This window comes from Alligator sinensis, unplaced genomic scaffold, assembly GCF_000455745.1.
Source record: "Alligator sinensis unplaced genomic scaffold, ASM45574v1 scaffold277_1, whole genome shotgun sequence".
Classification (NCBI taxonomy): domain Eukaryota; kingdom Metazoa; phylum Chordata; order Crocodylia; family Alligatoridae; genus Alligator; species Alligator sinensis.
This window is the reverse complement of record NW_005841899.1, coordinates 3,271,581-3,285,232: the sequence shown is the minus strand read 5'-3', so window position 1 is coordinate 3,285,232 and position 13,652 is coordinate 3,271,581. Positions and strand designations below refer to the sequence as shown.

General features: G+C 43.4%; 1 protein-coding gene across 1 annotated transcript in view; it reads right to left on the bottom strand.

Moving 5' to 3' along the window:
• The window catches only part of THSD7B (thrombospondin type 1 domain containing 7B), a 685,311-nt gene extending 673,069 nt beyond the window's left edge, over window positions 1-12,242 (bottom strand). The window contains exon 1 of the mRNA XM_025197580.1: window positions 12,194-12,242. The gene's annotated coding sequence lies outside the window, so the exon portion shown is untranslated. The remainder of the gene's footprint in view (window positions 1-12,193) is intronic.
• Window positions 12,243-13,652: the final 1,410 nt, after the last annotated feature.

Genomic DNA, 13,652 nt, shown 5'->3' with positions numbered 1-13,652 from the left:
TGAAGGAAAAGATGAGTACTTAAGGTACCTGATTCATAACAGTCTAAGTTATGTACAAGTTATGCTCAACTTGCTTAGGGATGGTAGTAATGGGCAATTTGCCAAGTGAAGTAATTCAGCTATAGCTATTTAGTCTACTGCTCCATTATTGTTTCCTGATCATTACCACTGTCATTACATTTACCATATTTACACAAATAGAAAACAACCCTGATTATAAGATGCCTCCCAAAATTAAATTCTATACAAGTAAATATATATAAAAATAGATATATATATATATATGTTGTAATTTTCCAGGTAAAATCTAATTATTGGAGATTTACATTGAATTTGCCCCCTTCCCACTGCTACAGCAGGGAAAATAAATCTTGGGAGTCAAGTAGCCCTTTGTTCTCTGCTTCCCCCAAATTTTTTTCCCCTGGCAACCCCTTACCTTACTGTCAGACCCTGCTCTCCCTAAGCATGTGGAAGTAAGGAGCAAATTTGGAAACAATAACCTTGAAATTAAACATGGCTGTAGCAATTTGCATATAGTACCTATAGACTTAGATCATCCAGAATTTATGCACATTACCTTTTTTGAAACTGCTGCAAGTATTAGCACAGATACTCCATAAACACACTGCTGAGCAGTACTTTGACACCCATTTATACGTAGTACAAACTATGTATAACATTTGTCCAAACCCAAAGGCTTGTGATTAGAGGTGCACCAATACATTGGTCCCATATTGCATCGGCACTGCTATAAAGACATTACGAGCAATCGGCTTTTTTTTGGAGGATGGAGCTGATAAATTGTGTGTGCGTGCCCACAGCTGCAGTGCAGCATGCAGGCAGCCAGCCAGGAGCACAGCCCAGCAGTGTGGAGAGCAGTATCCGGCAGGTAAGTCTGTTATGGGGAAAGGGGTGGGGGGAGGGAAGGGAAATGGGTGGGGAGAGATTGAGGCCCCCGCAGTGAGGGAGAAAGTGGGTCTGGGGCAGGGGCAGGCACTGCACAGCCAGGACAGGGCAGGGTGCAGGACGGAGCCATGAGAGGCTTTTCCCGGGGGGGCCCACTGGGGTGGCATGTCCCTAGATCTGTAAACTGGGCAAGCACGGGGTGCCGCTGTGTGCTGGGGCTGCGCTGAGCTCTTCCCAGTGAAGGGGTTGGGCTGGGGCTGAGCTCAAGGCAGGCAGTGGCAGTGCTAAAAGGGGGATTATGGGGTAGTGGGCCTACAGCCACCCCAAAATTCACCATAGGTCCTACTCCCACCACTACTACCACCCACCCCAAGCTCAGCCCAGCCCAGCTCCGCCACCAGGAAGAGCCCAGCACTGGCCCTGGCCCCAGCCCAGAGCAGCAGCCCACACACACCCCACACACAGATCTGAGGGCACATGCCCCCCATGCTCTCCTGGGGTTTGCATAGTGGCAGGAGCCACCCCCACCCCCCTGGACAAGCCACGGCTCCATCCTGAGCCCTGGCTAGCCCCACCCCGGCTGGGCAGCTCCTGCCCCTGCCCCAGCACCACTCCCTCTCTCATCATGGAGACCTCGATCTGCCCCCCCCCATGCCCCTTCCCTCCCACCTTGCCCTTTCCCCCACAACAGACTTACCAACTGGACGCTGCTTTCCAAGCTGCCAGCAATCGGATTGGTATCAGCCAATATGGCTGTTTAAAAACTGACCATTGGTGCAATCGGATTGGTATCAGCCAATATGGCTGGTTAAAAAATGACCATTTATATTGGCCAAAAAAAATCTCTATCAGTGCACCCCTACTCATGATTTAACACATAGTTCAGTGGGCTGGGCCCCACCAGAGTCAACAGTATTTCAAGCCACGGTGACCCCACAGCTCAGCATGTGTCTGCACTCCAGATACTCTCTACAAAGGATCCATGTTAGCCCCCACTCATGTCTAGTTAGCCCCCACTCATGACTGGAGCCAGGTGTTGTCGTCACAAGTCCTGGGATGCTCCAAAAATGTATATCCAGATAAGATGCAGGACAGCCTGGTCTGACTTCACCCCATGGAGGGCAGAGCCAAACTAATATGCACCAGGCTGAAAGAAGGGGATGGCAGAGGGAGTTGGAGTGAATTGTATGCAAGATTGTGCCTCACCATGACTTGAAAAAGAGTCTGTAGTGAGGCGGACTGTGCTTAATGAGCACTACCATATGTCTTATTCAAACGGGCTACATTAACCTATTCTTGTGGTAGGTTCCCATCAACACATTTGCCCCATGTGGACCACGTGTTTTATAGCCATGATCAGTGTTGGCTGCATTTAATCAACTTCATACTTGGTTTCCATTACTGAGCACATGTTGCTTTTGGCAACAAGTTAACAACAGGTAATGTATTTAGTGAAATTTCCTTGTATGCAATAAGATGAGGGGTTTCCCCCCCCCATGCCAACTGAGATGAAAAAACATCATCTTGTATTCAAGTAAATACAGAAGTAGACTCCTTTAGTGTTTTGATCCTTTATCCTTTAAAGAAAAGAATTAATGTTGTCATTTAAAGAGTCTGATCTCTAATTATTAGTCCCTATAGGACTATTCCAACTTTACTTTGCAAGTATAGCAGAAAACAGCAGGTATTTATGTCATCATAAAGATGAATCCCTATGAATTCAAATGTTCAGTAGCCTCCTTTGTTGGAAAAGCGATTATGTCTTCATGCTCAAATGCACACTCCAAAATTCACCCCTATAAGGCCACACACCATACCTACACCTTTGGAAACATTGCCAAATTGTTCCAACTCTTTCATCCACAGGTTCTAGCATCTAAAGCTATTTCTGTAAACTAGCTTTCCAAAAAACATTTAGTAACCTAATAAATAAAAGTCTTCAATCCTCTACTGCCATCCCTCATCTTCCATTTATTCTTGCAGAGCAAGGTATTTACTATCATTATTATTAACAAGGTAATAGGGACAAATTAGTCAGATTGGCTATGCTCAAACATTTTGAGTTCTGTTTTTTCCTACCACCTACTTTTCTTCTTCTGGTTTCTCTTTCTTCCTAGTATTAATTTCCATTCCTCAAATGTACATTCTCAACTTCCCAGTCCTCCTGCATTTAGGAATATACCTGAAGAGCACCTGAGATTTAAAAGAAACAGTTCTCTAGCTCACCTTAGTCTAATTTAAATTTTTAAAATGCCTCTTCTGAAGGATGGCAGACAAGGTTCCTTGGGTGAATTTGATATCTTTTATTAGACCAACCCAAATAGTTGGAGACTAGTTATTAAGCAAGCTTTCGGGTTCAAAAACCCTTCGTCGGGCTAAGGAAGTTTCAGCAGTTGGTGTGTGCTCGTCCTGGATGGAATGACATCTTCTGAAGGATGAAGCTTTATTAGCTAAACTAAAAATGCACATCATTATCTTTGGAAAATCTCTTATATAAAAGCCTAATCCTTTTTCTTTTCAAGTACAAAAGCCACAATACGTATATTTTGTTGTCTCCCATTAGTGCCAAATACCTCATCAAGAAACAAATAAAACTGTCCATATCACACTGGTCAAATCCCTCAAAAATCAAACCGTTGCCTTGGCCCATCAATCCTTACCCATCTGAGACAAAAATATGGCCTTTGCAGCATGCCTGATAGTTAATAAAGGAGGAACAGTACTGCAGAAGTGGAGAACTTCTCAAAAATAGTTAACCTAATGTGCATTTACACTTAGTTAAACCAAGAGGGACCTCTCTAAATTCAGACATTCCCACTGTGTAGCATCACACAGGGAAGAGGCACTTAAGGTGACAGCAGATACAATTAGCTGGATTCGGGGGCAAAAGGTTGTTTTGTTTTGCTTTGTTTTGGGGTTGTTGTTTGGGGGGGCTGGGGGGGGGGGAGGACCATTTCTTGCCAACATTGGATCTTGTATGAGGAGATGTAACTGGTAAAATCCATCTGATATATTTAAGCACATCAGTGATAACAGTACACAAAGCTGGAAGGCTTTTTATAAATACCTTCTGCCATTCTCTTTCCATCATGTTTGTTTGCTCATTAAAGTTTCTCCTCCTCCTCTTCCTGGCTTCAATTCAAATCATGAGCTGACTGGCATAAAATGTTCTGCCTTTTGTTGCAGCTCACTAAAACCATAGCTGCATCATGTCTTTTTTCATGCCTTTTCTTCCATCCTTGTCATTCAGTGGTTTCAATCCAGTGATCTCTCTGAACACATTTACAGTCCCAATCAGTTTCTTGATATCAGCTCGCTTGTTTGTCTCTTTTCTTTCTTCTGTTTTCATCCACCATAACACCTTCCTGTCACAGCTCATCTTAGCTCTGAGTTACTGCCACCTCTCTGTTTGTCACTCATACATCTTCCTTTTTTGTTCCCATACTAAATTTCCATCATCTTTCTAAACTTCTTAGCATAAGCAATTTTCTACTATTTTAAACACGTCTCTTGTTTTCTTGTCTATGAACCAAGAATTTATCTTACTGTTACCTTAAATCCTCTTTTTATTTTTTCATTCTTCAAACAGGTTGGCCTGAGCAATGTACTCTCCTGTTACACATTTTGCTTGATTTTTTTTCATTACGCTGACCAAATACTTAAAGTCAGTCTGTAGATGCTTAGCCAAAAAAAGCACATTGTATAAACATATGAAAATCCTACAGTAGTTTCTACAACAAAAGCTCTCTCTAACAGGATACAGTCAAATATCTGTCCCCTCAAAGACAATGGGCATAGCTTGACCAAAATTGAGACATTTTTAAAGGACTGTTTGAAACAAGGAGGGTAAGTCCCATCCATTCCACTTGCAAGGAAGAACACAGAACGTTTAATTAAGGAGGATAAAATCATCAGCAACAAACCTCTTACCACAACAAGCCACTCTCTCTCACAGACGCACACAAAAAATAATGCGCAGATAACATTTGCAAACTGTCGCAGAGCTAGAGCCAGGGAAATAAGGATTTTTTTGGTTTGGTGCCCAATGAAAAAGTGAGGCAGAAATCTAGTTCACATAAAACCAAAACACAAATACTGTTTTTCCTGAAAAAACTCAAAAGATACCTCAGTTTATTTTCTAAGAGAATTATGCTGAAGTTGACAAGTCCTTGGAAACAAGGTTTTGTTTCAATCCATTGGAGAATGGGTATAAACCATAACAAAAGAAACCAGATTTTGACTCAAAATGCTAACTCCTAACGTGGAACTTTAATCCTGTAAACTAAAGGGAAAACTATAGTCATCCATATTATAAAGACAGTTTTTCTCCATCCAATGAGAAATATTCTTAAAATCAGAGAGTAACTTGCTACAAGTATGGAAATATTTTCCATTTTTTGGTATCTGTTTCAGAATACCTTATGAAAATAACAGTCGTCAATTCACAAAACATTGGCAAGAAATCTTGGTGCATTTTTTGCTGCTGTTTTTTGTACAGATCAGGGCATGCCATAGCCTATACAGCACATTTGTTAAAAGAAACCAAAATAAAGCTTTTCCTTCACTAAAAGAATGCAGCATTTTGTAGCAAGTGGCAATACTAACAGCAGATCCATGCAGTACATGTTCTGTTATTAGTGGGTACACTGGTTTATAATTGCAACTATGAAAAATTATGATAAATGAGGTAAATTAAATATATTTACTATAAACAGCTGTACTGAATCTTTAATATTTTAAATACAGGCTATTTACAGCCTTTAGCTCTCCAAATATCTTAGAAAACATATGTTACAGCCAGGAAATACTTCTCTCATATAATGGCAATTTCTATTATTCTGGTCTTTATTTTTGGTACAAAAAATATAGCTGGAAAGTCAGTTCCAAGAGTCACAGCCAAAACCCAGGGCATTACAGATAACAAATGCAAGTAGAGACCTGAAGTTCTCTCTGATATAGACTGAATAGTGACTGTATCTGCTTGACACACACACACAGGGCACGTCTACATGAGACCCTTTACACCACCGTAAACTAATCTAATGCACAATAAAGTGGTACTATGCAACTGTGCACTGAGCTACTGCATGGTAAAATAGGCCAATACACAGTAAATCTATTACCTGTAAATACAGGTAGTAGAATGACTTTGTATTAGCTAATGCGCAGTAGTGCATACGTAGATACCGACTAGGAGCAAATTTGCTCCCGGTCAGTCAGATCAGCACGGGGGCAGCCTCCTGCCAGGGGCAGAGCACTGTGGCCGGGAGTCCCTCCAGCAACGGAAGAGGGATGTGTCTTCAGCAGTTCCTGGCTGGCCTTTAGACCCCTGGCTTGACCCCTGGGGCCTGGGCCAGCTGATGCCTGTGTGTGCTGGTGTGGTGGGCACATGCTGGCTGCCGCAGAGCCTCAACCCGACCCCCAGGTCTCTGCTGGCTTCTCCCTGGCCCCTGGGCACCATGCTCCTGTGCTGTGGGCACATGCGGGCTCCAGCAGTCCCGCAGGCCATTCCATACAAGTGGGAGAGGGAGGACCATGCCTTTTGGGACAGGCGTCTCACCCTCGAGGAGAGGCACACTGTCCTCCTCAAGAGGATGCTGGAGGCACAAGAGAAGCAGGCTGCTGTGGCGGCCCGGGCAGTGAAAGCCATGGAGGGGGACCGCCAAGTGCTAGACATCATCCTGGCCCTGGCACTCACCTTTGTGCTGCCTACCACACAGCTTCCACCTCCAGCCCCACCTGCCGCCTGGCAGTCACCCACCAACCAGCTGCCAGCCCCAGCCAAACCTTCTACCTGGCAGCCACCTGTAGCCCCACGCCAAGCCCCCCAGTAGGCCTGGAAGAGGTCCAGCGGTGCCTGCGGCAGGCAGGGTCCCCTGCTCCTACTCCTGAGCCAGGTTCCCCAGGAGCCAGGCCACCCACCTAAGCTGCCGCCCATCTCTCATCTCCCTGCCACGCGGCCCCTGAGCAGATGGCCGCTGCTGGGCCCATCCTCATGCAGGAGGAGAGGGAACAGGCTGGACAGCAGCCGCCCTCGTGACGAGCCAAGCCCCTGGGTCACTGGCCTTGCCGCAGGGTCCACACCCACAGTGGTGCCAACAGAGGCCAGGGTGCTGGATGCCTCTCCCTGCACCATAGGCACGTCTATCCCACCATCCCTCCCTGACACCACACCAACCACACTCTTACAAACAGTTGCATGGGGAAGAGGGTGGGTTTTTGGGGGGTTTTTGGGTGTTAGGGTTTGGGGTGCAGGCTGTTGTTAGGGAGGGACAGCAGGACAGACAGTGGTGTTTGGAAGAGAGCATATTGTGGTGGAGAGAAATAAAGATTTGTTGACTAGAAACTGTCCTGAGTGTGTGGGGTCTTGGCAGTGCGCTGTGGGCCTGATGTTTGCAGGCAGCCTCCCAGGCACCCTATTGTAGGGGGTGGGAGAGGAAGTGGTCCACGAGCACCTCGCAGGCACAGTGCCCTGTCTGCTACTGCCGGGGAGGGAAAATAGAGTGCGTCCATGGCACGCTCGCCATCGGCTCCCAGAAAAACATCCCCCCTGCCAAGCTGAACCTGTCTCCCTGGATCTGCTTAATCCTAGAAGGAGCAAATCTGCCCCCAACAGGGTGCACATTTAGACGCCTTCCCAGGGCTGGCTTTCTACTACACAGTAAATTACCGTACAGTAAATCTAAATAGCATTAATTACATGTGTAGCTGCACCCACACACACAAGTTATGCTTCCCCTACACAGAACGGAAATCCTGCTATTTAGATTATTTCCTGTAGCTAAAGATAGATCTTCAGTTACCATAATTTGAGTTAAGAACATCAAGAAGATGCATCTTCATTGCTTTTTTGGAAGGCCGAACAAGTCAGAAAATGAGCTAGATCACAGGCAGTATTTAAAAACTTACTCACACTTAACAGGACAATGATAAACATGGGGAAAAAAATATATACTTTCTTTGCCCATCCCCCCAAAAATACGTTCTCCAAACAAGTGTGCAAGTAAAAAGTAGAATTGTGCTAAACTGCTTTACATTTCAGATAATTTCATTCCCTGTATTGTTACCTGGCACTCACTGTTTAAGTACTTCTTTTTGTAGAAGTATACTTTCTATTTTTCATTTAGGTACACTGCAGCCCTATTGTTCCAGTTCTCCGCTTTCAAATAATTTTTATGTAGATTATTTGAATACTGTTGATCATCGGATTATTAACGAATCTTTATTCACCTTCCTGACCCTATTTTGCACATTGTACTTTCTTTTCAAGTTGTGTAAGATATTTTAATAGCTTTTGTTTTATTACACTATAATCATATTTTCATATTTGTTTGCAGCTCCACACTCTGTAACCTTTCTCTAAGCCCTGTTCCTTTCCTAGTGCCTTATCTAAAAACACTTTATCTATACTTACCTGGAAATGCACAGCTACAGTGAATCAGTTAGTGGACCATCTTGTACAGTGCCCTGTCTCTGATTCTGTTCTATACCAAATGCTCAAAAGAAAGTTGCAAAAAACACTGCAGTAGCAATTTATGAAATAACAAATTTGCAAGACCAGTTTCTCCCTATCTCCTATTAGGTGAGATTGCTTCAAGCCCCTAAGCACAAGGGTTCTTAAACTCATTTTTGTTCACTGTTTTTTTAATTTGAAATCAGACCTGAACCTCCCTTGTAAGAGCTAGATATATGCTAAAAATGTTATCCTAGCTAAGCATAATAAATTGTATTTACTCAAATCCAAGATGAGGGTTTTTTCCTTATTTAACATGGAAGGAGCCTTGGATCTGACTGTGGGGCAGCAGGGCAGGGAGCAGTGGCAGGAATAAGTCAACCCTCCAATAATTAGATTCTACCCATGAAAGATTATACCAAATTTATAAATTTTCCATGTATAGAATCTAAATATTGGAGGATCACCTTCAATTTAGAGTCATCTTAGATTTTGGTAAATACTACAGTTAAAACATTAGTCACCACCACTACCACCTGCACATACAGTAAAAGCAATATACTGATATCAACCTGATAACACATAATTTCTGTTCAGGAAGCAAAATGAGCTATGCTGGCATAACCCTCAATGGGTTCGGAAAGTGCTAACCCACGTTGGCAAATAAACTACTGCAGTTACACAAAATTACAACTACACTTTGTGCTGCCTTCGGGGTACAGGAAAGCAGTCCTGGGATGTCCCAACTCTGCAAGAGAGAAGGAAGCAGAATTCCCATAGCAATCAAGAGGGTTATGCAGACATTGCAGAGGAGATGTGGAAACTGGTGTACAACAGTAGCAAATCCTTATTCTAGGCAACTGCAAAGGAGCTGCAACATCCTTACTAAAAGGCATAAAAGAAAAAAAAACTAAAACTGAAGCTGCTCTTCTTGTGTCATATTGAATAGGGGGATCTTGAAACCAACCTGCGATTGACAATGAAATCTTCCTCACGTTTCGAGGAAGGCAGCCCTAAGTAGCACACCAACCATGGAGAAAGGGAAGTGAAAAACGTAGGCTGGGGTGGGCAATTATTTCAGCTAGAGGGCTACTTAACGCGTTTTGGTGAGCTGTCAAAGGCCACACACACAAAATCTTTTAGAAGATATCATTTTAACAACTTATAGATACAAAAAAATCATATAATAAAAATCAAACATCTACTATAACATATTTTAATTTTATTTCAAAAAATATTTTTTGTCCCGACTTGCGTATTTTTGAGTAGTGAATATAGAGATGATTGCGTAAAAGTTCAAAATAAAAAAAGTCTTACTCTTGTATATTGTGGGGTGGGACAGTATGAGGAGTGGGGGGGGTAGGGGTGTGCCTGGGGTTGCTGCTTGTGTGCTAGGTCCCAGGAGTCAGCTGGGGGCAGGGGGCACGTACAGCAGAGCTCACCTGGGTGGTGCGGGTGCAGCCCACACCCCCCTCTCCCAACCCACGGCTGCCCCAGTGCCGCTCCGCAAGGGGCTAAGCCCCATATGCTCCTACCTGGGGCTGCCCGCACCATGCTCCTGCCAGCCCAGCCCCAGCCAGCACACCTAGCTTCCTGGTGGGGCTGTTCCCAGTGCAGTTGCAGCCACCCAGGTACTACTCAGCTCCCCCTGCCTCTAGCAACCCCTCCTCCTCCTGCCCCTACTGCACCACTCCAGGAAGGAGGAAGGAGCCACAGCCAAGGCAGCTCCTGCTCCAGCATGCACGTGGGCACCTGCAGGCCGGTTCCAATTAATTGGCAAGTGCCACCCACCCTGGACATACTTGAACCCAACCCAAACTACCCAGAGACAAAACCTGCTGCAAAAGTAATGGGACTCCAGTAGACACAACTTATAGCCCATGAATGTATTCCTTTCCCCTTTACCCCCTCAAATTCTCACAACCTTTTCCTCCTACCTTTTCTCAAAATGGCAACCAGCTGCAGAGAAAAAGGGGAAAAACCAAATTCTGTTTTAAAGTCATCAGTTTATTTTAAGAACATTACAATATAAAAAAAAAAAAAGAAAGAAAAAACTGGAAGCAATCAAAAAGTATTCCTACATACACATTTACTAAAACTCTTTACTTTGAATAAATTAAAAATTTTGGCTCATGGGGAAGTCCAATAATTTTTTTAAAAATGCAAATATAATTAAATGATTTAAAACCCAAGAAAGAAATGCACGCAACAAATACACAAGCACTCAAATTAAATACATCAACACCACAAAAGAATGCTAAAGAAAATCCATTGACAGGGCACTCAGAGGCCACGGATTTTCAGAAATAGCATTGTCAGTTTATTTGATGTAGGGTTTTAATGCAGAACACAGTACTTTTAGTTTAAGGTCCAAAACAAATTACTTAAATGCTCTACTTAGATCCAGAAAAGAAGTAGAAGTGGCATGTTGCTGGCTCAGGGGCTCAGGCTGATAGGCTCACAAATCTAGCCAGCAACCACAACTCTTCTCCGCTTGCAGAGCTTCTGGTTTATCTTGGCCTAGGCAGCATTTTTGCCCTCTGGGACAATCTCACTGAAATTTTCAAAGAAGCAATGATCCTTGCCTGCACTTTTCTAGCAACAGTAGCTTTGTTTCTTCCACCATAGCATGACATTCATCTTCTCTTACCAGCCTACAGCTAATTCAAGGGTATCATCTATGGAGAGGCCAGCAGCATAGGGCCCCAGAAGACTCAAAACTATCTCTAGCAGCTGCTTTAAATCTTTGATACCTTCATGAGCTGTATATCTGGTAGGATCGCCAACTGCCTGCAATAAGTGTTCAACAATATTTATACTGACACCACTCCATTACCTAAGACCCATACCTCAAACTCTATTTCTCCTACCTACTTGCCACACTCCAATCGCTAAACAACCTTGAAATAAGTAGCGGTAAATCAGACTATATTTATATACCTCTGCATGGGGAAAGTATGGGAGAGTTGTGGCACATATCTCGATGCCAACTAAGCCCTTAAATTTACAATGCCCATCTGCCTAGTAGTTTATCAGTGACCTTGGCCAAGGTATTCTGAAGGGCTGTCCTTTCCTTACCTGCAGAAAAGCTTACCATAATAAGGTAGAGAGAGCGAGAGACAGAGAGACAACATGCTCTCAGCACTACCTCTAGCTCTCTGATTCTTAATCCCACAAGACCAGAAAATGGAGGGAGCTCTTGTCGGAAGAAAAGCAGAAGGCCACAAAAGGTCCACCAACAAATTCACCAAGACATATATGTCCACAGATTTAAAAAAAAAAAAAATGGTTTTCAAAGCATTACAATACAAGATTCCCACACAGACATTGTATGGAGTGGATAAATCCTCTTGCCCAAAACTAGGACTATATAATCCCACCCCACTCAGGTTCCAGAAATAAGAAGCCTTTAACTTAACCCAGTGAACAATAAGAAAAAATGCCAAGTGCACATACTGTGCCCAAAGCAGCAGCGCCTTTCACTTTCCTTTTAGTGGTTAGTTGCTTGTTACTGAATAACAAAAGCTGTTTTTGTAGGAAAACCTTGGTTTTCACAATATAGATTTAAAGCCCCAAAGAATCACTTCTTGATGTCAAAAGTTCATAACCTAAGCAATCACTGTGTAGTCACAAAAAAACCCAAGAAGTATAAAGCAGAACACTGCCTAGTCATAGCAAGCCAGACTGCTCTCAATCTGTCCCCCAGCCACCTAGTAGGTTGCTAGGCTCCAGCTCCTTGTTTCAGGCTGCTCAAAATCAGATAACATTTCCACCTTAACTTCATAAGACTTCCCTTTTCACCTGCTAATTGTACAATATACAGTTATCCTGTACCTGCCCACACAATAATTAAACCTTGCCTTGCTGTTCTCCAAGTGCTCAGTATATGCATCCAAGAGCTGTGCAAGAAAAGAATAGTTTACGTATTTGAGAGCCACAACCGGCACTCCAACCTGGCCTGTGAGTCCACCTGCCCAGGGTAACAGGACAGGTGTCCCTCCTTGAAGCTTTTCAAACAGTTCTGTCTTCCTAGGATGTGAGCATCATGTAATGGGAAACATCCAATGCTTGCAAAACTGTGGGAAAGCACCTCTTTCTGTTCATTTGTTCACAGACAAGGGGAAAGGAATCCCATCTACTACACTTCCACCATTAGGGAAATTCACTTATTATTTCCTAGATACCACTCAGAATTACAAACCTGTATAGCGGGACAAGCTTAAAGCCCTCATACCCCCACTGTAAGTTTTCCAGTACCAAGCCTATTGCTACTAATCAATAGCCAACTGGAATAGCAAATTTACAGAGCATAATTGCCACCTATTTTTTCATGATCAGGACAGCTTACACTTTGGTTTCTTTACACTGTAAGACTGGGGCAAGCTTGGCACATAACTCCAGGCATATGGTTTTCCACATCCTAACCACTGACAGTATCCCAGGTGTGCATCATGCTCTAATGCCACCCATTTGTGCTCGTTCCATGGGTCAAGAACTGCTTCTCCACTGTGGGCAGCTGATTAGTGAATGCCTGCAATGCCTGGCAATTTTCACCCACTCTCGGTATCATCCACTGCTCTTCAATGTTCTCATTTTCACAGCTGCATGATCAGTTTGTGTCAGTTGATGTGATAGCACAAGTGAAAGAGCCATGCATTTAAAACAAAAGGAAGCTCCTGTAATCTGGTCAGCATCTACTCTTGAGGACAAGATGTCACAGATTGAAAAACTAACACAAAGAGGAGTAAACTGTAGGCTCAAAGAGAGGAAGACTGAATTATTTATAAGCAGCACAAAAAGAGAAGATTATGGGATGGAACAGATACAGTAATGGGCATTTAATCCAAAACTTTCATTATTCTCAGAGAAGAGCGATGGGATCCCACATGTGCTTCCTACACGGTTAGTGTACCAAACACTGGCATGGAAGACTGCGAGATGCCTACTTGTATCACACCTATTACCTACACAACCCAGAGGTGTGAGGTTATAAAATACCAGCCAACTGTCAATGCAGTCCACTAAAATAGCTCCATCAGCCACTGTCTGACGGCTGAACTTTTAATAATAAAAGTTTTTAGTATAGATACAACCTGTTTTACTCATCCAGAAGTAAAGGAGTAATGGATAATCTGACCCAGGACACAAATGAACTGCCCACCCTAATGCATACATATGGAGCCCAACACCTAGCACCTATTTGGTATTCCATTTACAACACACTGAAAGATAATCACTGAGAAATCATCTCTTTTATTTTTTTTTTTTGCTAAAATTAGATTTCTTCTAGTTT